A 26,242-nucleotide genomic window follows, 5' to 3' on the forward strand; every position below is an offset into this window, starting at 1 on the left:
ATTGGTATGCCACCCACCCACTGCTGCTCTTCCTAGCTTTAATCGGCAGTCGTGACGTCTACACGCACACTTTACCCAAAATACACATTCACGTCTGCTCGCGAGGGGGGAGAAAGTCTAGAAAATAAATTAACCGGGCAATTAATTACGTACACGCATTCTGGTTAATGAAGATTCCTCGAAAAAAAAGGAAATGTGGCTTTGTTAAAAAGAAAAAAATGTAAATGAGGATTCACTTTACACTGTTGGGGTTATATGTGCTATGACAGGCTACGGCAAACAACTTTAAAATGATAGGAGATTCTATTATAGACACAACACCTTTAAAAAAAGTGAGGGGAAATGCTTTAAGAATGCATTTTGATTATAATTAGTCTTTTTGAACTGTCCTGGCTATACCCACTAAAATATATCAAATATTAAATATATTTTTTTTAATTATTTTTTGTTTCATGGCCACCATTTGAAATGTATGACAAATCTCGAATATGATCAATTTTTAATGGTCATGGTCCTAATAAACAATAGAGAAAATGTTTTAGGACAAAACTCTTAAAATTTCCTGCCACTAGATTTGAATGGATACAGTTTGGGGTCATCCATGTTTATTAATTGTATTGTATATGTTGAATATGTATAATATATAGTCAGTGTTGGTAAACAGGTACTTCTATTTCCTTATACAGCCTATACACACAAAGGTTTGTCAAATATGTCAATATATTTTTTCAAAATGATTTAAAAGGACTATTTTCATTCAGATTCAACAACCGCTATTGACATTATTTTCCTATAAACATTGCACTTTTAACATGCTGAAAACGTTACACTGTGTTAAATTGCTAATGGAAAACACACAACACAAAACCTGAACACATTTTTCTCCTTATTCTAAACAGAAAAAGCACAATGCAAACATCCTTCAAAGCTGACACGCTCCTCATACATCAACTCGTCAAAATAACAGTATCTCAAAATAACGGCAGCACCACCAAGTGACATTTTCCATTAACCTCGACAGCCTCTTCGATACAGACATAGTAATCACATAGTCACCAGTTAAAAGTTACTACGCCTTTGTACTGTATATGTCTTTGATTTGAGGGACAGAATAAGGTCAGAATTACTCATTGGAAACATCTATCTAATTAAACAACAGCTCAAAATTGATTATGATGAATGATATAGTATCTCAGATCTTGGTTTCCAGTATAACTATGGGGTACTGTAGATTTATTCAAATAAACCTATATACAATACTAACAATCAAGTAGGGTGGTTAAAATTTCAGCACCATGGCTAGTTCACACTTACAATTCCGGCACGATGGATAGCGCAGACTTTGGTAAGAATTTCAGCACGAGGGATAGCTCAGACTTCGGTGACAATTTCAGTACCATGGATAGCTCATACTGCTGATACAATTTGGGGACCGTGGATAGCTCAGACTTCGGTTACGATTTCAGCACCATGGATAGCTCAGACTTGGAGACCAAATGTTCCCTCCGTGAGAGTGTGGTATTTCTCTGGATACTCCAGTGGACCATAAAAGCTACTAAATTGTCCATCTATGCAAATGTGACTCCACGGGAGCTCGGAGAATGTTTTGATAGTGATGTTGACATTTGGGATTTTAACAGTTTGCATGACTTTAATTCATTGCGTCTTAATCCTTAAAATGTCGATGAATCAACAGAAGAGACAAGCCGAAGCGATTTAGCGACTCGCATTGGCTTTTTAAACGTGCACCGAGCTCAAGCAGCTAAGAGGATTCCAAATTGATGTGGAATTACCAATGTTTCTGCTCCACAAGTTTAGCTTCTCTACCTCTTAATGAAACAATTCTACATTCCTCCAAATATATATACAACATGGCAGTTCCAGACATCAGATCCATCACCATTAGCAAAGCTAGCATTAAGTGATCATGTTTCACCTTGAATGGTCACCAACGAATGTACTATACTTAAAAAAAAATGGCCTTCATTTGACTATTTCTGACGAGAACTTGAGAATAATCCTCATACATGTTACAACCTTGTACGCGCTATATAAATAAGTTGAATCCCATAGGCTTATACGAATTAAAACCACATCACCAATCGAAGTCAAGCCACAAAAAAAGCGGTTAGCCCTCAGGCAGCCATTCTGTTGTAAAGCCACACAGAAACCACTTTACATTGTCCGCCATAAAACTGCTCCATTTTCTACTTATCGGAATTTTCCGGGGCGTCGGAAGCAAAGGTAAACTACCTTCCAAAGCAAATTAACATAATGTCATCCCATAACCAATTGAATTGTGCTTTACAGATAACTCCAAACATTTCAGTTCGAATATTCTGGGATATTTTGCTGACCCGCACGCTTCAGGAAGCAGCTAGGTCGAGTCTTATTGTCCAAGCCGCAACGCCAGCGCATCAGCACAAGTCGGAGGAGCCCCTTGACCTGATTAGCTGACATCTGCCATAGCCAGAGGGAGCCCTCCTGCACGGACACTATAGAAAAGTGGAGGTGCGAGTCGGAGGGTCACAACGCCAAGATCCTCATCAGAGAGTCCGAGTTGGCAAATACACTTTCCTCATAAAAACACATTGTATCCACTGTCCCTGTTTCAGGCAAAAAAAGCCACTTCTTTTTGAAAAAATCAGTGTATTCTATCCTGTTAAAAAAATGATGAATGTATACATGTGCGCATGAAGGCTAAGGATAATTCATGGGTGTATATGCCTATTAGTGTGAGCCTAATGTGCAGCCTACTGCATCCTGAGTAGGGTGGGAGTTTTGTAAAAAGCAGTGGTCCATGAAGTTAACTACAGTTCCTCCCCTTGATCAAATGTGACAATTATGATGGCGCTCGTGGGTGCAAAACTCCCTCCCGGCTCCCTCGACGCATTGTATTGTGCTCTTTCTCTTGCTGCCACCTTCTCTTTTCGTCCGCCACGACGCTGGCCTTTTTCCTCTCCCGTGCAAGTGGCGTTTCAACTTTGTGCATTTGTCTTCACTGGGTTCTCAGAAGGCCGCTTTCTCTACCGTTTCTTTTCAACATTTAACTTGGGAATGGCTTTCTACTCCCTCAAGTCCTGTTTTAGCTTTCACTTAAAACTTCAAGAGGAGACACAAATGCAAAACAGGCGTTAATTATTAAGATGGTATCTGGAGTTTCCATCTGCTCGGTAGAGTTCGGGTTTTGGGAGCGCCATGTTAACTTCTTTGTCAAAATCAAATGGGTACAATAAGCATAATTTTAGCATTAATACACTACAATATCTAGCTAAAAACTGCACTACTACGTCAACTGATTATCTTATATTTTTTCCATTGAGAAAATGTATTTATTCCAAAATCAAGGCCATCCATAATCAACAATAATCATCCACAATAAATCCAAGAACTAAAATATCATACAAATAATAACAAAACAACATCAGACTTATCCCACACATCAAACTAACAAAAGCTAAAATACAACATGACTGCACTCCGCCTATTTTTTTCAACTCTTTGCTCATTTTTGAGATTATCCGAGGGAAAAATCCCCCTCTCTGACCCAGACGCATCACAGCATCGCCATTTGCTTCCAGACCGCAGCATGACGCACTGCCAGTCGTCTGTGGTCATTTCTGTCCATCCACTCCTTTGCACTTGCCTTTTTCTCCATGATAATCTATCACCCAGCATGCCCCCCCCCCTCATATATCTCTCACCATCCAATCTTTCTATGTGTGCTCCTATCCCATCTCTCTCCACATGTTTAAGAGCACCTGAAGCCAACCGCAGACCACAACACGTCATGTCATCCATCATGATTCACTCTTGCCATGAGTTCTTGCAAGGAAAGCTCAATTTTTTTCATTTTTTTCTACTTTAGCTTAGCGGCAGTGTCTCCATACCAAGTAATTTTCAACAATACACTATATGATAACACAGATAACTGTATTTTCTCAAAGTTCTCCATTACAATGCCATGTTTTTACATCATGACTTGGTCTAATTCTATCTAAACTACTGTATTTTCCGGACTATAAGTCAAAATTTTTCTTCAGTGAATATTCAAGTGTAACTTACTGTTTATTTTTTTTTTGGAGTAAATGTCATACTTGACTGTAAACATGTATTAAAGTAACAATAGATAGAACAACAAGCTACATATGCATCTATTAACATTGTTCAGGTAAGTATAGCCTTAAAAAAACAACATGACAGGCCTTTGGTGAAGAAAAAAAGACAAGTCTTACTATTAAATGCAAATAGGTTTGAATATTATTGAGTATATTGCATAAGATTTCAGTGGCTGTTCATCCGTTTTGTCTCTTCAGGGCAAAAAAGTCGATGTGAAAGTATGTGTGGAAAATATCTTGGTCAGAATGCACTGGTGCGAGACCTTAAATGAGCTTTAATGTCATTTGATTTACAAGGCCTTGTTGCAGTCCATCACCATAAGGCGAGCGGAGAGACGCCATGAATTAAATGTGCTCTGACAGTAGTGATGACGTTTGATCCGAGACTCAAGGAGATGAGTTAGCAATTTCACGCCAGGAGAAAACACCCATCACCTTAAGAGGGATACACGGAGAAGAAGTACTGGCTATTTCCATCATTGATAAAATTCAACAATCGAATACAGAGGAGATTGCATAGCAAACTGGAAAGTTGGAAAAATTCCACTTCGATTCAGTTTGAGTGTTTTGTTAAAGTAAAATAAACTGCTGAACATAGACAAAATTTTACTAAGAGTGCAGTACACTAAGTTTTGGATTTGAGTTTCCTCATTTAAGGAAAACCAAGCTATAAAATAAGTTAATTTACTGCAAAAACAGGTTAAAAAAGCAGCACAATGAAGTTGTAGCAAGCTTTTGGGGTCATTTATAGTGTTATACTCAGTAAGGCTTGATTTTTAGTCAAGATATTTTGAGTGTTTTGTATAATAAACTGCTCAACATATACAAAATTTAACTAAGAGTGCAGTACACTAAGTTTTGTGATTTTAGTTTCCTTATTTAAGAAAAAACAAGCTAGAAAATAAGTTTATTTACTGCAAAAACAGGTTAAAAGAGCAGCCTGGTTAAATTCTAGTTTCTTTTGCGTCATTCATGAAGCACCAATTTCCAGCTCTCTATTTTAAAACCCTCCATGACTATCTTCCAATATACGTTTATTTGGTATTTTATGCCCCCCCCCACTATTTGCCGCTTTGTGTTTTAGCCTGAAGATGGCTCTTTTATGGGCTCTTTGCTAAATGGAATTTTTGGTTTTGGAGAGCTGGGTCATGCCTTAGACGGCACGCTCCAATAAGCACTACAAACACTAAAAGGCCACTATCGTTATTTCATAGTCACTTTGCGACTACAGGACAAAAGGAGACAAACACAGTATGTGCTGCAAATTGTCAAGATTCCACTCCTCCCCCCTCGAACCTTTTTACTACACAAATATGTTGACACAAATCTGTATACCCCTCGCTTATCTGTAATAAAAGCTTCCCTCTGTATATAAACGGCGTGCGCCGGGAATTAAGAGTACACACTGTACACTTTGGATATGACTAAACAACTACGACTTCCATTTTGGCTCAATTTTTAGCCGCCATTAATAATTTAGACACCTGGCGTCTTTTAATAGTCACGCTCCAAAAGAATCACAGCCATTGCTCACTGGCACAGAAACAACAACAACAATAAATTTGGGTCCTGACATGAAGAAATATGAAATATTCAAAGTGATGAAATAGGTTGCCGTTAAATACGGCGTAGGGATGAAATCTGCGAGGATGTGTTGCAACAGAAGTAGCCGTCTCGTAACTGCACGTATACAAGAGAAAATGAAGGAAGAAAAGCGGTATAAACATGGCTTCACGTGGTGGTTGACTGCAGAGAAGATTAAATATTTACCATGTCTATCTTTTGCTTTGAAAAAACTCTTTTAATCAGATGAAATGTGGACATGGTAGGCTTCTTTTGCGATGTAGTTTTTGAATGAAAATGACGGTAGTCGGTCGATAGAACCACAAAGAACACAAATAAATTCAAAGTAAACAAAGACAATGCAACTTGCTGATGTTTTCTTGTCATAGTAATAGTTAACTGACAGCATATTGCAGTTTTTAATCATCTAAAGGGGAACTAAAAGGGAACTAAAATGTACTATATTAATATTTTGCTTAGTTTCCAGACTATATCACTAAATTTGGCAAACAAAAAAATATACAGCATTATTCTGACTGTACTGCTATTACTAGTAATAGTGAAATGTAAAGAAAACAAACAATAAAAAATAATAAATACATTTTACTCAAGCCAAATCGGACTAACTAAAAGTGAACTAAAATGTACTATATTAATATTTTGCTGAGTTTCCGAACTATATCACTAAATTTGGTAAAGCAAAAAATATACAGCATTATTCTGACTGTACTGCTATTACTAGTAATAGTGAAAATTAAAGAAAAAACTATAAAAAAATTTGAAAAGTACATTGTATTCAAGGCAAATTGGACTCTAATAATGAATAGAATTTAACCTCCACTAGATTTAATGTATATTATTTAATAGGACACCATTCCAGAATATTCTAATTTTTTTTTCTTTCCAAACTAGCCATCTTTGCGTTATTTTCCTCCCTGAAACTGCACAAAAAGAACTTAAGGGAGGTTATGTCACTCACACAGATTTTGTAGTTTTGTTGATATAATAAAAGCTTCAGCTAGAAGTGTTATGACTATGTATGTCGACATGGTGCGCCTTGTCAACTTACTTTCTCCACTTTTTCCCACTCTAGCAAAAAAAAAAAAATGGAAGTTCATACATTTTTTATCATTACAAATGTCAAAAAAACAGAAATTCCCACATGAATGCTGTATCTTTTCACGGATGCACGCAGTCCTGTTTGCCACACAACATTGACTCAAAAAGATGCAAATAATTCAACAAAAATAAATAAGGAAGCCTTTTTTTATAGTAAATATCATTTAGAAACTCAATGCCTTATATAACTAATTTTCTGTATTTTTTTCCGCTATTATTATTCAACAATTTCCCCCCTAAAAAAGACTAAAAGCATCTTTCAAATTGCGGAAAGGGTTGTGTAGAAGCAGGTAATAGGTTATTTATAAAGAAAACATACAGAGTACTCTTGCATGACTTTGATGCGGTAAGATAAGAATAGAAGCGCTAGTTTTCATCATAACTTGAAGGTACAAAAGGAAAAAGCACATGGGCTTATCCTTTTGTTTTCTTCAGGAAATTAACATGTCAAGTCTTCCCATCGATAAGCAAAACAAGCTGATAAAAAAATAAAATAATACCGTATTTTCACGACTATAAGGCGCACTTAAGTCTTAAATTTTCTCCAAAATAGACAGTGCGCCTTATAATACAGTGCGCCTTATATATGGAAAAATGTCATTCATTGAGGGTGCGCCTTTAAATGTGGTGCGCCTTATAGTCGTAGAAATACGGTAACCTGTTTTTGCTGAGAATTAAGTCTGATGTGAATGACAATTGTCTCATTTTGACAAAAAATACACTGCAGGATCAACTATTAAAGTAATACAGTGTCAAATTTGATACTCTGATGTGACAAGCGTGAAATAATGATGAGAAAATGAAGATGAAGCTCAATACTTGCAGACTCCGTGTTTGCGTCATTTACCAAACCATTTATCTCACTTTGCCATTTTTTGCCTTAATTGCTCCATTGCTTCCAAAACGTGTTCTCGCTGGGACTAAATATGACGCAAAACACAAAGAGACACAAACCGCTGGCCGGCTTCGGTCGCATATCATTAGCTTTTTCCACACCTGCCACCTGCTGTTACCCACCATTTTTTCCCCAACCCACCCTCCTGCTTGCTACTTTCCTATGCTATAAGGCTAATTTATGATTGATTGTTTGAATAAAAGACACTCCACTGCCCGCGACTTTGCACTCTCTTGTCTACGTGGTTAATGGGCCAACCCACCGGCGGCGGAGGGCCCGGTAGCACTACGTCTCCGTGAAATAGTCACGTCCCAGAATGGGGTGCAAGTCATTTTGAGTCTATCACAAGATATCAATAGGTATTCATTCCGTGGGTGTGTTAATGTGGTGTATCGGCATAAATTTGAAAACACATTTGGCGGTGAGTGAGACCAATGTATTTGACATTGGATGCAATTGACTCAAATGCTCCACTAATCACATTATCTAGCTTCTAATCTAACCTCAGACTTAACAACCCCAAGTCATAACCTCTCCGCCATCCCATGGGACTCACTTAGGGACCCCTGATGGTTCTACATTGCCCTTGAAAATTGACATGGACTTCTAAGATATTCTACCCGGTGCTCCTACTGCATTCCTTCCTTAATTAACCACCATTCCGCCATTCTACGCCTACTGTACGCCATGAAATGAATCTCCTTTCCCAGTACAGCACACACAATGAAAAGCTCACATCAGTGAAAAAGGCCTAACGTCGCCTAGAAACGGCTAAAGGTTTACGATCATGATCCTTCTAAATGCGTTGGCAGTGTTATCAAATCTCCGTGCCATTTAATCCCTATTCTACAGAGGCACATAATGACTGATTCCAAAGGATTAAGTGTACAATATACAGGAGGTATTGGTGAATCTACCACTTTTGTTATTTATGCTTTACTCCAGCGACTTATGGAAGGTTGTTAGCAAATGTACCGAATTGAAAATGTGGAGGATAGTCAAAGGAAAAAAAGCGGAGAAGAGTTTAGTTTGGGTAATGTCATGATAAATCTAACTTTTTATGATTAGGTGGACTGATAATTTAAAGTATACTTCATTTTTGTTGCAGTGGCTAGCAAGCAGATTGGGTAAAAATTAGAAAATAAATAAAAAAACTGAACTAAAAGTGGATTTATTGACGACTATAACAAAAACCCAAGCTTAGGTACAAAGTTAAGATGTTTACATGTTTAAATTTTGGACTTTTGGTTCACATACATGCATTATTGCAGGAAAAAGTACAGTTTTTTGGGAAAATCTGGAGAAACAATGCTTTGTTTTTCACCATTTAAATATGCTGAATCTTGATACACTAATTGTATTCAGCCACTACTGATGGCCTATTTTGTAAGTCACGGTCTTCTATAAAATGACTCAAGTTGCATCCGTTCTGACAAAAAAATAATAAACAAACCAAATTAAAGGATTGACAATGACCTTCCCGTTCAACTCGGACCAAGTTTGCATCAACGCCTTGGATTGAATGGGAGTATTTCACATGTAGATTTATGAGGCCCCATTACCCCTTTATTACTGTAAGTAACAATGAATAATTGTTTGTAATCAGGACATTGGGTTGCTGAGAACAGTATTAGGTTCACCTCATATATCATTGGACAAATACTAGTAGTCGGGACAATGAAGGATGTGGATAATATTGCTTAGAAACCTCTTTTGCTTGTAATTGTTTAAACCCCAAGTGAATAAGATCATGTAAAGTAGGTGAATGGGTGTTTACTTGCGATGGCATTTTCACAAATACAAGTCTTTGGAAAACAATGACTTATTAATAACACCGATTTATCAACTGGATGTGTTGGTCAAATAGAAAGCTGTAGTCAGATATATGCCGCCATACAAATATTGTCAAAAGAATAGCCGTTAAATGACAAGATTGGGAAATGGGAAGTGTTCCTTTGTGACAAGAACAGGATCACGTAAACAACTTTGATTGTTCTTTTTGGTTCTATTTTGTGTTTGCGTCCGATTCTGACATTTTGCATTCAACAAAGCCCAAAACGTTCTGTCCGCTACGTTGTGTTATGACACACTTTACAATTCCATTTCACAACTGCATTGCCGGCCCATCCATCACATTTCAGAGAGATAACAATGATATTTACTATGGACAATAAAAACAAGGCCTGCAATTCCCCAATACCTGACGCTCTCTAAGGAATGTTAGCAGGTCTTATGAAGGCTGGTAAAACTACACTTCCCAAGGGGGCAAAGCTTCATTGCCAACACTCCTTGTGGGGGTAATAAACCCCCATTGATCCACTGGCAGGCCTGATTAAAATCAATCTGGATATAGAAGTAGTGTCCCGGTGTTTTTTAGATGAGGGAGGGACGATCAAACGCAAAGTATGTTGCTGTTTTGACAAAAAAAAAAACACCTGAAACAAATTCCATTTGCTTTTACTTTGACAAATAAGCATCCAGTGAGCTGCTTTCTACTTCTATTTGGGAATTACTGGTTGCCAAATGCTTCTTTTGTTTCCAGATTAACATCTAGAAAATATGACTATGTTGAAATACACCATTTGATTCCATTGGGATGACAATAAAACCTATAGTGAGTGAGTTGGACTGTGAAATAAAATATTTTGTCAGTGGTTTTAGAAAAGGAAAATTGACTCCCTATTTATAAGTCTGCAATCGATATGTTTGAAACTGTTTTGCCAGCATTTAAGGAAGTAAAATTTTACTATTAAAAGGTTGGACAGTATGCATAAAGTTGGGTATATCAAAGTGGCTCATGATTGTGTTATTGATTATTTCCTTACTTTGCTTGGACAATAAATCGATGTATGTCGGTGCTCTATATGAACGCAATGAAAATAAGTACTCACACAGAAGTGGAATAATAGTTATCAATGTTTTCTGCTCGCAGTAACTGATTATATTTGCTCTACAGATTCAAATTTGACAGGATAATACCAACATTCATGAGTCAGATTTTTGTATATTTTTTAAATACAGACTCTCCCCGGTAGAACTGTAGTATTGTAATGAGTACGCAGAAGGAAGAACTATCCTAATTTAGATCGGCACTATCATATTGTCATTAAGATTCAGGAGTTATTCACTAAAAATGACTGTGAAATACAGATACAGATTTTCTATTTTAATAAAGATACAGATGGATAAAATAAAATACCGCCTCCAAGACTCTACTGAGTGAACTTTATATCTATAATTTGTCTACAAATCCTAAAAAATGCCGACCAATAACATCATGTTTTTTTTTATTCTTGCATACCACCACCGTCCAATAAACCTCCAAATTCTCAATTTCATTTTACCTAACCAAATCAAGCTATAACAATAAAAAACAATACTAACATGCCAATATATTAACTTTAACAAAACTCAACAACCTTTTCACTTAACATGCAATTGATTATACAAATATAACCCTGAGCAAAAAAGGCTATTTTGTATGTCTATTTAATAAGGATGACTGGCTGGCCCTCATCACAATTTCATCTCCTTGCTTTGACATCTCTGTAAGTACGCGTCAATCAACGTCAGGACTAAAATGCCGACTTTCTAAGACGTATGCACATCCTATATACATACATATTGATACTACGTGCAGGGTAGTATACACATACATGTCCGTGTATGACTCTGGGGGAAGAAAAAGGACACAAGGGCCGTTTAATGTGCTAATGCAACAACATACTATCAAAGTGCAATGATAAGAAGAAATAGCTTCCATTCAAATACCCCATTGGCACACACACTGGATATTGACATTTTGTTCAAGACCAAATAATATCCATGTAAAACTGCTTTTGACCTTTTTCGGGTTGGAGGTTGTTAATCACTGTATTATTTCACGACGGACTACAACAAATAATTTAGCTGGTTTTTGACAAAACATTCATTTATTTAAAAGGACTTCTTTATACAGCACTCAATGTGATAATTTTGTTTGGAATAAAAAAAAAAAGGGGGAAATACAAACACTATTGGAAAAACTGTAATTTAGATGGAGAAATAAAGCGAATAAAGCAACATGGCTGTCATTGTTTTTGGCAAATAAGGCAGCAAAAGGAGATTATCTTAAATTTTTGTATCCATTTTTTTATGATCACGTGACAATAATGAGCTAAAAAAGTGCAAAATGACAAAACGATTGCCGATTTCCGTCTACCGAAATGAAAATTGTGTAACATGCTTATTGTACTTATACCATTCACTCTATGATCGGTCGCCGCCTTCTCTGCCACTGATTCCAGAAAACTGCAATAGTATCCTCACAATCAAAGCCTGATGAATGGCATTCAGGCTTTGTTTTACATGGCAACAAAAATGAGACGTCGGCATATGACACCAGAGTTCCAGTGATGTATTCAGTTTCTATTAAACTCAATTTGTCATTGACACCGTTGAAAGCATCCATCACGCTCCCTCCGTCTTTCCATCTGGTGGTCCTTCTTCATGCAACTTATCTCTTCATTTCCCTACTGTTCCTCTTGGCTATGCAGCATCTCTAATGAAGCCGCTTTCCCCATTTTCCAAACAAGCTCATGATTAGCACGCATACCTGCAGGCACTCAGTCATGAATTGTTGGCCCTGATTAACGACATTTGTCAATCATTTGAATCGTTGAATAAAATAGGTTTCAACTCTATCCATCCATACAATTATCGAACATTTATCTTCATTAAGCTCAATGGTTGAACTGGGACTGAAGAAAATCAATTGAAGGGTATGTATACCATAGAAAAAATATCTTAAATTCACAACTATTAGTAATAGAATCTCAACTTAATTTAAGAACCATGTTTAATCAACATGGAAAAACCCATTCCAGGCACAATGACATAAAAATACCAATTAGATTTATGCAAATTTCAATGGTGATATTGTCTGCTGTTGACCTTACATCTCACCTACAATAAAATAGATATAAAAACAAATATTGGTGGCAAAGTTATTAACTAATGCACTCCCAATTTCCAGCAAATGTATTCTACAAAGAGATTGCTTGTTTCACATGAAGATAAATACAAATGAATCAATACAATTAATATCTTTTAAACTAAGGGGACTGGCTTTTCTCTATAGACAAATCGTAGCTAACTTAACCCATACTAAGTATAGTGAACTGTTTCCCATACATATTGAGCGGCAATTAGGCATCATTATTCAAATATTTTCTGTCTGGTGGCTTGTAAATCTCCGCTTTTAAGTCCCCCGTTACTCGGCTTATTATACAGCATTGCTCGAAATTAAACATCCAAAAAAATGCAGAGGAAGCCAATCAGAAGAGAGAGTGATTTTCTGCCTTTTACGTCTTAGAAAACACAAACAAATGTACTGATCCTCCCTTTCTTTACCAGCCGCAACAATTGATAATGACACATTGTGGTCGAAAGAAGGGTAAATAAGCGTAACCGCAGGAAAACCAACATAAGATGAACACAATGTCAATATTTAAAACATATTTTACTATCAAACCCAAAGTGCAAAGGGATGTCGTCCCGTATTTTGCTGTTGTTTCCTTCCCTCCTTTTAGTTGTTTACCAGTATGTGTGCACTGTTTCGTGCTGTTATTTGTTCACCATTACATTTCAACCTCTCATTTTCCATGTCATTAATTTTGATTAAATTAGTCTCACAGGGATTCATTAGAAGTTACCCGCTTAGAGTTTTTGTGTGCACAAAACAAGACCTGTTTTTAACTTTGCTTTTCATCATTGACACATTGACTATGTCCAGAAACACTATTTAGACTTAAGTATGATAGTGCAGTCTTATACTACGAAATTCTAATGTCATTAGAGATTAGAATAAAAGCTGCTAGTTACCTTTGAATCCTGCTATTTCTCTAAAACACTTCAGGCATCCCAGAATGATCAAATGAAGGAATTTGCAACCAAGTCAGGTTCATTTGGCCATAAAAGCAGTGACGGTGACTTTTATTTTTTATTTTTTCTGTTCCAATAGCTTGTGATCAATGGTTTGACTCAGCACATTTTATCAAGATACACGCAATGAAACTAATTAAATCAGAAGGAAGAACTATTGCCTCAAGCTGCAAATAAAGCATTGAACCATGGCCTCCCTTAGTGATTGTTATCAAAGCCTTAAACAAGGTTAAAGGAATATTAACCTTCGGTTTAAGCTTTATTTCACGTCAGTATATTCTTCCTAACTCGCAACTTCATGTATTTGTCCAATCAATTGTTGTTATGTTATTTAGTTAACAAAAATCTCATTAACATGTACATTCCGCCCCAAAAAAATATGTTATTTTTCAATCATTGTGTGTTTTATTTTTCCAAAAATTGCCAAATTCCTCAACCGACTTTCGTACCAAAAAAAAAATGTCATAGTTGTTGCGGAATCGTCCAAAACAGACGGGCGTGACAGATGGAAAAACAAATAAGCCAAAAGCATACAAAAACATGCTCTACTATACAGCAAAGCCAACTCAATGTTCCATACATAATGTATTTTTATTTTAGCAATGCTGCTCCACGCCAACTTCCTTGGAGCAAATAAGTAAAATCGCTTACAACTAATTGACATAAAACGTATGCACACTGTCCTGCAAAGTACACTAATATTTCTAAGCCCAGCTGTCTCCACTCACATGATTTAATTATTCTCATTTTGAACTATAGTTTCCAGAGATTTTTTTCTAAAAAACAGGCATTTTGTTAATGAAATAGTCCAAAAATAATTAGCATTCATAGACTCACTATTCATTTCCATGTTAATGATAGACTGCAGAATAATGAATATCACAAAACTGACTGACAAAGTGGCATGATTACATCTTGCATAATAGATGCTCATTTCTACACTCTAGCTCAGAGGTAGGGAGGCTCGGGAGCCACATGTGGCTCTTTGGATGAGTGCATTTGGCTCTTTGCTAAACTGTGAGCTAAAATATGGAAATGGCTGGTGACAGAACTGAGATATTACATTTGGAACTGATTTAATCTTAATTTTTTCGCTTTAGACTATTTTGGAATGCATCCTCTCATTTGATTGGCAACAACATAAGAGTCTTTTAAAAAACAACAACATTTTTGGACTTTAAAAGTGGTGAAATTACGAAAAAAAATTGAAAAGGCACTAATTTACATGTATGAATTTCGACTTTTAAATCCGTAGTATGGCTCACAAGGAATAACATTAGAAAATATCAATTGTTTATGACTCTCTCTTTCAAAAAGGTTCCCGACCGCTACTCTAGCTCCTTCCTCTAGCCGTCCAATCCCTACAAGCGTACCTATCCCAGATGGAAATCCCCCAAGCAGAGGCACGTGTCGCCATATAGCGTTTGCGTTATTTCCTAGTTGCGTAGCAAGGCCGTGGCGGCCGATACGTGTCCATCAGCCCCGAGCGAAAAAGTCATTCTCCGTCAGTGCACCTCTAATTGCTGGAGCTTGCAATGTCAGCCGGAGCTCGACGACGCGCTCTGATTTGATTAGCTGGCGCCACAAGCCGCAGTTCTTCCTGCAACACTGATTTGCAACGGTCCCGTTGTTCCTTTGATGTGCCCGCAAGCTCTTTGCTCGCTTGCGTGTCAAATCTTATTGGCGTCGCCAGTTTTGTATTCTTGTCTAGGTGATTGTCGATGGGCTAGCTCAGGGGTAGGGAACTTATGGCTCGAGAGCCATATGTGGCTCTTTTGATGGGTTAAACTGTGAGCTAAAATCTAGACACTACGTCTAGAGTCGCTTTAATCTTTCAGTTTTTAATTAAACCTTTCTGCATGCATTCCATTGATTAGAATCAGGGTAACCATTTTGTCAACATAATTCTGGGACTTTTTCTACTTTAAATGCAGTGAAATGACTAAAAATGCACACATTTTCATATATTTTTTACTTTTAGTCAATTTACTATATTTTTATTGTAATCAGTTTCAATTGGCTTCCCCGAACTCTCTATAGTAAATAAAAATCCCTTCATTAATCCCAATATACTTCACATGCATACACTCATGATGGATGAACCTATTATTCTGCTCTTATTCAAGTTTTTTCATTTAGCGTAAGGTTACTGCCATATAATTTCAATGTCTATTCTAGTTTATTTTTTATGAGATTGTGTTTTTGTTTTTACAAGCCAAATCGTAGATGGCATTTAACCTTGACTTTCTGTTTCAATTTTCTGGATTTACAATTATTACAGCATTCATTTTGCTGGTTTAATTGAATATTTCGGGTGTGATTAACTTCATTATCGAGGAGGCAAACAACGTTGATTGAATATGGATTTAAAAAGCTTTTGCTGTGATGCTGATCTTTCTGACCTTCCACGGCAATCAAGGGGGAAATTAGCAACACTAGCTTCATCAACCTCTGCATGCTTTGTTTCTCTCTGCCATTTTTCACAACCTACTGATATCACAACTGAGACATTTGAGGAAAAACTGTCCATTCAAACATCAACAAGTCATCTCATTTTACCAGAAACAGTTCACTCAATTTCTCAAGCACTTGAATGTGAAAAAAAGCTTAACAGAGCTACTTTTAAGGCAACAAAGTGGCTTGTTAAAGCCATTTATTTCTGATTTGTTTACCCTGGGTGTGGTTGGCGACTCCGGGGTGACAAAATGTCAATACGTGTATAAATCAAACTGCAGACAGACTTGATTACTCGCAATTAAGATGTGTTTTGATTGGCTGCATTGTGAAAATAAATTCCGTGAGTCCAAAAATAGTTGAAAACAATATATTTTACAGGGTTGTACCAGGCTTTCTATTTTACATGATTATGCTGGGACATTGTCTGTTAGAAAGGAGAATTAAATTGAAAGAGCGATAAAATATAAAGTCTCTCATTGCATACAAAATGCATTTCATTTGCATGTGGGCCGCATAGCACATTAGGAATACTTTTTGGGTGATGAGAAGACTGAAAAGGCAAAAAAATGATGCATTCATTTGAATAATTGGTTTCCCACAAGTGTGCCAAGAGGTCCTTGTAAAGAATGTGTATGTGGCCTCAGGCTATAATTTCAAATAAAGCATTTTTTTTTTGTCAGGAGTGCCTATTCAAAACTGCGGGTCAGAATTCTAAAAAACTGCATTTAATTTTTATTTCCATATACTCGCCACTAAAAATTCCAGTCATTATGGTTGCAATGCAATATAATTAACGTTTCATTTAGAAAAAAATGACCTAAATTATTCAAATTCCTGTCACAGATTATGCAGGGAAACGTTTGGGGACTAAATTTAATCTATTTGAAGGCATCGTGATCACATTCATAACGATTAACATTCAAAATATACGTCAGTAAAAATTAAAACCAAGCCTTTAATTGCCTTTAAGTAGAAATGTAGCTCTTCTAATTAAAATGTTTATATACCCAAGATTAGGTATGATTCTAGACTTTCATAATCAATTATCTGACCTTTACTATAGATTTAAATGTATTTACAATTGCAAGGTAATTACACGTACTCATGTCTTTTTTCCCTTTAGATAAATTCCTAAATATAATTTACGCCTGAGGGTTTATTGCAGCTAAACACTTGAACATGCATCCTGTCGGCGCAACTAAAAAAGGAGGTGTCAAATGTCCTATTCTCCTTACGGATATTCATAAGCGATCCAGGAAGTCAAGTTTGGTTCCCCGACTTCTTCCGCTGCTCCTTTGAGATTGTTTTGCATCTCGACACGGGACTTTTGAAGTCGGCGAGAGCGCCAAATGTGACGTGACCCGGCTGATTAGAACATATGTCAGCGTAGCAAAAGAGGCGCTCAGATCGGAAACGATGGCGTGGGGAGGTTTGCATGCAAAGCGAAGCTTTCATCTGAGAGCCGTGCTTCCTATTATGACGCAAAGTCTTTGAAATGTGCACGGCGGTGGCGGCTTTCTTCGGGGAAAGATGGAGGCGAGGGGCCCCGACTAGGAAGTAAACTGTCACTCTTAAGTGCCAATATTGAGCCCGTTTGAAATGTCAAAGGGTTGCTTTAATTAAATCAGGTGGCATCTTTGGGAAAGAGGGTAAATTGAATGGAGATTCAACAACATGGCGTTCTAAAAAGTCATCAAATGAGCTAAGTTTTATACCGAAAAAGAACGGAAACATACACTACATCAATGGAAATCTAAGGTTATCAAAACATGATACAACTATAAATCGTGACCGGACGTTTGGTCGCCGGACGTTTGGTCGCCGGACGTTTGGTCGCCGGACGTTTGGTTGCCGGTCTTTTGGTCGCCGGTCTTTTGGTCGCCAGTCTTTTGGTCACTGGTCAAATCTACTTAGATATTAAACAGTACTTAGATAATAAACAGTACTTAGATAATAAACAGTACTTAGATAATAAACAGTACTTAGATAATAAACAGTACTTAGATAATAAACAGTACTTAGATAATAAACAGTACTTAGATAATAAACAGTACTTAGATAATAAACAGTACTTAGATATTAAACTCTCACTCTTAGATATTAAACTCTCTTTCATGAATATAATTTTGAGAGCTGGTTTGAACAGTAAACTATCTGTCACCATTTGCCCGGCGACCAAAAGACCGACGACCAAACGTCCGAGCACCACTACAAATAGTCCAAATACAAATCGAACAAAAACACCAAATAAATATCCCATGACAACTCTACACAAACAAAAAGAAAACGTCCAAAAACACAGACCACACTGTTCTTTAACTGAAATATTCAAACATATTTCTTATAAATCATCCCCAAAATGGACGACGTGTGGATCTCATTTCATTCATCATATTTTGTTGTTGTTGTTGTTGTTGCAAATAATCCTGCCAACCCTCAGAAAGTTCCCCAAACATTCTCCATTCAGATTGCAATCGCAACCCTGACGGGATCATCAATTGCCAGCTTGATGTGCGTTGCGTGTGTACCTGACAGACACGGATACGTGTCCATCATTTAAATTTGCTTTCGTGACTCCTATGCAAATGCAATCAGAAGCGCAAACAGCTGGCTACCATCCATCAATCTTCTTGAGTGGCATCCCAACGCCGCATGCTGTTGTGCATCTCAGTACCCGTACCGCATCGCTATCCCTCTCAAAAGCTAACAACTAAACTTTTCACCGACCGAACAAAGCCAAGTGTGGACTTTTCTGCTTGGAAAAGCCCCTCAAGTAATATGACCTTCAAGTCAACAAGCACAAGACTTGTCAAAGGCGTTCGCTTTATCGGAGAAAACACATACTTAGCCGCACAAAGAAGCATCGTCTGCGTGACAAATATAAAGGCAGATACGCTTGGACCTATTGTGAGTGTGGTGGTGGTCTCCCCTCTAATTGGCAATTAAAGTTCGTCGGCAAAGCAATCAGGGAAAGATGTGCAGAAGAGGAAAGGAAGTGTGTTTATAATTTTCCTGTCAGCATCTTTCGGATCACTTGTAAAGGACGTGAAACAATATGGAGGTCAGTACTAACCGCTATCTAAAAACATGTACATACATGGGGTTTAAATGCACATATTAAACATTTTTAAAAATATTTATTGACTAAACCTCGTGTGATTGACATTCTAAGCAAAATACATTAGTTTTTCTGTTGTTTTTTAAAATTATTTCCCATTTTTTTAATAATTTTTGGGAACGATAGGGTCTTTTTTTATTTTATTTATAATAGATTTTTTCGGGCATAATTTTTTGCCTATTAGCTACAGTATATTGTATATTTTTCTAATTTATAAAAGCAGTTACATTCAATCTGTTTTGTTGGCCTATTTTCCTTTTGTTACATTTATATTACAGAATTTAACAGATTAATACATTTATTTTACAGAATTTAACAGATTAATACATTTATTTTACAGAATTTAACAGATTAATACATTTATTTTACAGAATTTAACAGATTAATACATTTATTTTACAGAATTTAACAGATTAATACATTAATTTTACAGAATTAAACAGATTAATACATTTATTTTACAGAATTTAACAGATTATTACATTTATTTTACAGAATTTAACAGATTAATACATTTATTTTACAGAATTTAACAGATTAATACATTTATTTTACAGAATTTAACAGATTAATACATTAATTTTACAGAATTTAACAGATTAATACATTTATTTTACAGAATTTAACAGATTAATAACACTTCCTAAATAACCAGGCTCTACCCTAACAAGAACAACTGCCGGCAACAGAATTGCAAAATATAATAAAATAGTCGTCAAAAGAAAGTCACTCATGGGATTGGCTGATGAGGTTCAATTGAATTGAGCCAGAACTGGGTTAGTTTGTGCTAGTGAAAAAGTACTGCCTTAAATAGAAGCTCCTGAGTATAAAACATATACAGCTAAGTGGCATCAAGTACTAGAGCCAAATACCGGTCCTCTAACTCCAGTTTTCTTTGCCCAGTGCGACTTAAAGGCCAAAAAAATAAGACCAATTGGGTCGACTTACTGTATGTAACAATTTGATCTATAGCTAAGCAGTGCCCACAGCACTTTTACAATGGCTCACATTCCCACATTGAAAAAGTGGAATTATGGTATATTATGTCGTGCCACCCGCCATCCACGCTAAGAAGAAATTTAGGGTCCAGTATCTTGCCCAGGGACACTTAATGTCCTTTCTCCCCTCTGATATTAAGCTTTAAAATCATGTTACAGGAAAAGCAGCTCATTCATCTGCCTTTTTCTACAACCTAACTTGACATTATCTAAAGGGTGCAAGAATATGTGGAGGAGGCAGTCTACTGTAATCTCACAGCCTTCTTCCTCACTTAGTCATTCTCATATTTTTTTGTTCCTATTCCCTCTATTGCACAGCAGTGCTTTGTTCTCCAAGTGCTTTATAGAAGAAGAAAAAAATAAATAAAGTTTGGCCAAGTAACTTACTTCTGAGTCAACTAAGATGTGACATTAAATTAATAAAACAAATGTGCTTAGTAGAGATAGAGCTCTTTAGGTGGAGATAAAAGGATGGACAAATCCTCAATTGCTTACAGTCTTTTCAAGTCTTACAATTTAAAAGCATTGGATTTTCGCCTTTGAGTGAGTCACCTTCACAGTGTTTAATTCCTGCAAATATGTCTTCGGACAATACTATGTACCGTGGCTGGGAGATGATTTGGCAAAACATATCCACACACCCATCCACATAAACCACCTATGTATTTCGGTCAAGTCATTAAACACAGAGTTGGGCTTTACCCACTCTTCATTTACAATGTATTCACACAGCAAGTGCACACTTGCTGACCTTTACGTCCACTCATTAAACTCATTTGCCACCCGCTGTTGAGGGAGATGAGACCTTAAACCTGGTTCCTCCCTGGAGGAAAGAAGCATGGCAGCAATCAGCTTCCCGCTTAGTTCTCATCAATCATACTGAAATTTTAGGGTGTACATCACAGAAGTGACGGCCACATACTGCGGTGCGAGAGAGATCATCCACAGTTCCAACGTGTCAACATGTTCCAATTTAACTTGCATGCTCCAAAAATCAATCAAATCCTAATTACAGACACTATTAAACCTTATATTTATCCCAATTCCAACTCAATGAATTTAAAAAAGCCCTGTTAAAACCATTTCAGACATCACAAGCAATTCTATAATTATAATTAATTTTAATTCTCAGCCATAATCATTAAAAAAAACACAACAACAACATCAAATTTAATGAGCTCCCACGGCAAGTATCAATACAGCACCGCTCTATATTTAATCATTTACCTTGGAAAATAAGAAGACATATTCACTTCATGTTTACCTGGCAGTTTTACCATCTAATTTGCATAAGTAATCCTAATTTGTCGGCTCTACACACTTAAGTTTGCCTCCAAGATAAACTGACTGGAGTACTTCCCGTTTTTACACTTCATATTGATCCGTTAATTGTGCCACTTTGGTGTAAATATGAATCAGCCGTAGTGTTAAAAACAAACAAACACATGGGCTCTTAATTACTACTGCCTTCCAAAAATAACAAACTGGTTCCCTGGTGACAGGAAAGGGAAAAAATAAAAAATAAAAAAAACGCAAGTGGTTCAAAGTTACCGTGATGAATTCATCCGGGATATTTAAGCAGGGAAAAAGTTCTGTTCAACCAGATAACGGACAGCTCTTTCATGTAAGGATCTAAAACCATGGGTGGAATAAGCCTGGAAAAGATGAGCTGGCATTTACTTCCAACAAAAAAACGTCAGGGACTGCACAAATGTTGTAATTGGCTGAAGAAAGCATGTGCGTGTGTGTGTGCTGCTCTTTCAAATTGCACATAATGGATACCTGTTTTTTTTCCAATGGTATTTCTGCTTGGATTTAGATAGGACAATGAAAAAGAAAAGTAGTTAATGTTAGTTTAGTCTGACATATAAAAGGTGTTGTGGCCTGATTTATTTGTTTAGGGGGAAATTGTTAATCTTTTTTTGTGAAGGTGGTCAGAAGTTTTTAGTATGAATATGCTAAGTTTTAGAAAATGAATTGAGAAACGTATTTAAACACAGTTTTGGTATTGTAGCTTTTCTAAAATAGGTTGAATTTAATCCAGATTGTATGTATGGTTATTTTGGGTGTTAAATCCATGTCATATGATTTTAAGACTGAGCAAAACCCCCATTAAACATAGCCACTCCACATTTATTAGTTCTGCTTATGGTTAGGTTATGGCATTATACATTACTTTACTTTAATTGATTCAATTTTAAAGTTACGCATGTGCATAGGAGATTTGCCTTTGGAGATCTCAAGCAATAGTTGTTGTCAATTGGGAACCATGATGCATATTTTTCCAAATTATGTTTAGGTTTAAAGTCCTGGCTGTTGCTGTGGGAGCAAAACACTAACAATTATCTCCAGCCATTAAAATGATACACGAGGCAGACTAAACTATGCTCGGCCCGAAAAAGACAACAGTTATCTCCAAATTACCATCAAGCAAAACCCAAATCAGCCTTATATGTTATAATTACTCTTCCTTCCACTTGCCTATTGATTACTATGCGATAGGGATTGGCCAAGAATGGTTAAAATAACATAAAACATGCATTATTTTTACATGTATTTGAAACCATTGAGTGTCACATCAACATTGTAAAAGCTGAATTATCAGAAATTCCAAATAGGCTCTTTAAAAAAAAGGATATGTGACAATTCCAGTTGAATGCAAGCAGGATGTTCAAGAGAAGGGGGGAAAAAAAGAGTGCTGCTTATACAAACTCCAAAACACTTAGTGTATACAGACACTCGTCCACACGTACACAAGGATATACACACACACACAGCATCTAAGTGCACAGCAGGGCTGCAAAGTGAAAGCAGGTGTCCTTTGGGAGAGAGTGTACCATTAGCAGATCATTTCCCTCCCCACTCCAGCAGGCTCTCCTCTATCATAGCTCTGCTGTCAGCACTGCCTCCAAGGATTATGAAGAAAAAGAGAATGGCGAGCGAAAGAGAGAGTGAGAGAGATAGACGAGAAAAAGAGGAAGAACAGAGTGTAAGAAGTAGAGTCCTTCTGCCCACAAGACAGCCATGATTACACCGTGCCCTTTTCACATCCACTTGTCGGCTTTAAGACACCACAGTCGGATGCGGAGTAGATTTAAAAGCCTTGTATTTGACTTGTGTTCTAATACTAGCCACATTAAACTATGAGGCTATTGTTTGTATGCATTTTTTTAAGAGAAGAGGAATTTAGGAATGGTTCCTAGATGTTGTTTTTTTTTAATTCTGAGTCAGTTTAATGTTTGTAGTCATGTTGCCTAATACATTGTGTTATTTTGGGGTTTGAGTCAGTCTGTAAGGCAGAGCCAGACTATAGAATAAAAAATGTGGAGGTTTGATATTTTGCTTGAGGCTTAGGGGAGGAGAAGATGCAGTCAAATACAATTTGCCCTATTTGGTTGTTTTTTTTATGGTCTAAAGCTAACTTAATCGCAATTTTTGACGACTCAGACTTGAAAAATATCGAATAAACTCCAAAATCCATTAAACTTGAGAAACTTGACTTGACCCGACTTAACTGTGTACCTCAAAATGACTTTCCCACAACAAGAAAAACTTGCTTGAGACTAAAATCAAATGACTTTGCAAGTTTATCGACATCCGGATCAGAAGCACTTTTGCAATTGTCTATGGTATGAATAAGTGACCTTTCATTTTATCCCCTCAGGGGCCGCTAGAGTGAAATAGTCGAGCCGCCTGATGAATTTTGTACACCGAGTGTAATATTATTTGATTTGAACTTTCACTCCAAATCCGGATATTCCAAATAAACCTTACTCAACACCTCAAAAAAATATAAATAATCAACAATCAAGTCCATTCCATTGAGCACTATTATCTCCATCCATAGATTATGTGGTAGGGATTGAAGTTTCCATGACACAATAATATAACGGGCTCGTCACTATTGATTAATCGAGACAAAAAAAAAGGCACAATTGTAGCCAGGCCAACACACACACACACAAAAAAAAATAGTACATGGCGTTCCCAGTACTGGGTTTGTGACAAAGCCCTTGCTGTCACAACATCAGTGATATGATTTAATGATTTGTGGCTTGTCAAACAGCAACTCCGCCGTAGCCAACAACTATTGATGAGCCGTCCTGCAGTGAAGGCAAACAAAGATAAGAAGCACAAATGTCTTTGTCCAGACTCGCTGAAAATACATGATAGGCAAGTCAACGAATACATATCCACCCTATTCTTCTTTCATAATTATACCAAAGGGATATTTCTTGATATTTTTCTCTCAGTGGTCAGAAACATACATTTATTTATGCTCCAATCGATTAATATAACCAAAGCGACAAAAGCATAAATTAATCAAGGCACTGCAATGAAATTGAAATGTCATTCCGCCAACTTTACAACAACAACAACAACTGTGTTCTACATCCCAGGGAAGAAAATGTCTGATCCCTTAAAACAGGCGCTATTCTGGGACCTAATTTTCTTTCAGGAAAAATTCCTTCTCAACTCAGAAATCTGCCTGAGGCCTCGCTAAGAGCCGGCACTAACTACGGCACCCCCCTATTCTTCCATGTGAAGTCATTTGAATTGTTCTCATATCCACTTTGTGATTCCTATGAAACAACATGTTGGCATTGAAATAATTGCTTTTTTTCTGAATACTAACTGTACTTCACATAGCCTACTTCTACTCCCGCTATCCTGTGTTACAGTAGAGCAGATTTTAGTGTCGGTAGGGGGTCCCTGTCAGGTCACCGTGGCTTCTGAGAGAGCAGCTGTCCATTCGGAGGACATACAGGAATAAAAGCCTCGCCCCGGATCAGTGAAGCATCCGACATTGTCGCTGGGGCTTTCTGAGGCTGCCTATTCGTCCGTCACTCACACGGGAAAACACACAAAGCTAAAAAATAAAAAAGGAAACTAGAAGGAAAAGCTAAAAGGTATTTTTTATTTGGTCAGAGAAGTCATTATCGTTTAGCTTTTCCAAATAAAGGCCAGTCTGGTTCATGCCAGTGTAATAAGCCATATTTACTGTATTTTCACGACTATAAGGCGCACCACATTATAAGGTGCACCCTCAATGAATGACATTTTTCCACATATAAGGCGCACTGGATAATAAGGCGCACTGGATTATAAAGCGCACTGGATTATAAAGTGCACTGGATTATAAGGCGCATTGTCTATTTTGGAGAAAATGTAAGACTTTTAAGTGCGACTTATAGTCGTGCAAATACGGTACTCAAATGTTGAGATATAGTCTGTATTTTGGTAGGAAAAATATTGTATGGACATAAACTACTAACACATTTGGACTAAAGTCAAGTTCTACAAAGGCTCGAACTGGAAGGATGCAATATTCGACAATCTAAATCTAATAATTGATGAGGGATATGTTGAGGGAAAAAATACATGGTTTGACTTCCTGCAAAAAAACTAAACTTATTTTTTTAAACACATAGCACAAGGACATATATAAAGAAGTCCAATATATTGATGAAAAGACAACTTAAGTCGTTAGAAACTTTGAACGGCGACATCAACCCTGACACGAGCTTCTAAAAATCCAAGAGGTTTGTTAGATTGTCCACTTGTAAAATAGACCACTAAAAAGAGTCAATTCAAGGCTACTGAGGGGATAAGATACACAACTCTCCGTATTACAAGCTAGCATAAAGGTTGTCATTTAAATGTTGCCAGCAATTTTCTTTTTTCTTGACCCTTTCTACCCAAAAACCATCTCAAATAAAACTCAGTCCTTTGGAAAAAAAACTGCATTTCTACCTGCACCCAAATTCAACCTATAGTCCGAGATTTATAGCATCTCAAATTTCTATTTTCTCATTCTCCTTTTCTACATAGCCTACATTTTCCTTCCTTTCTTTCCTGGCTGCCACGGTCATTGTGTTTATATGATTTTAGACGTGATAGGAGAACCCGGAGCAATCTCTTAAACGTCCTCTTCTGCTTCATACATCAACCTGCCCCCTTGCTTTGTTTTGGTCTTTTTCTTTTCTTTTTTTTTTCTCTTCTACTTCAGGGAGCTGCAGACAAGACCAGTTCTAAGTCTAAATATATTTAT

At 36.9% G+C, this 26,242-nt stretch overlaps 1 protein-coding gene across 1 annotated transcript in view; it reads right to left on the reverse strand.

Annotated features, from left to right (window-relative positions):
* Window positions 1-26,242, reverse strand: part of adgrb2 (adhesion G protein-coupled receptor B2) — a 197,035-nt gene that overhangs the window by 103,842 nt on the left and 66,951 nt on the right. The gene's annotated exons all lie outside the window — the stretch shown is intronic.

Source organism: Stigmatopora nigra, chromosome 21 (genome assembly GCF_051989575.1).
Source record: "Stigmatopora nigra isolate UIUO_SnigA chromosome 21, RoL_Snig_1.1, whole genome shotgun sequence".
Classification (NCBI taxonomy): domain Eukaryota; kingdom Metazoa; phylum Chordata; class Actinopteri; order Syngnathiformes; family Syngnathidae; genus Stigmatopora; species Stigmatopora nigra.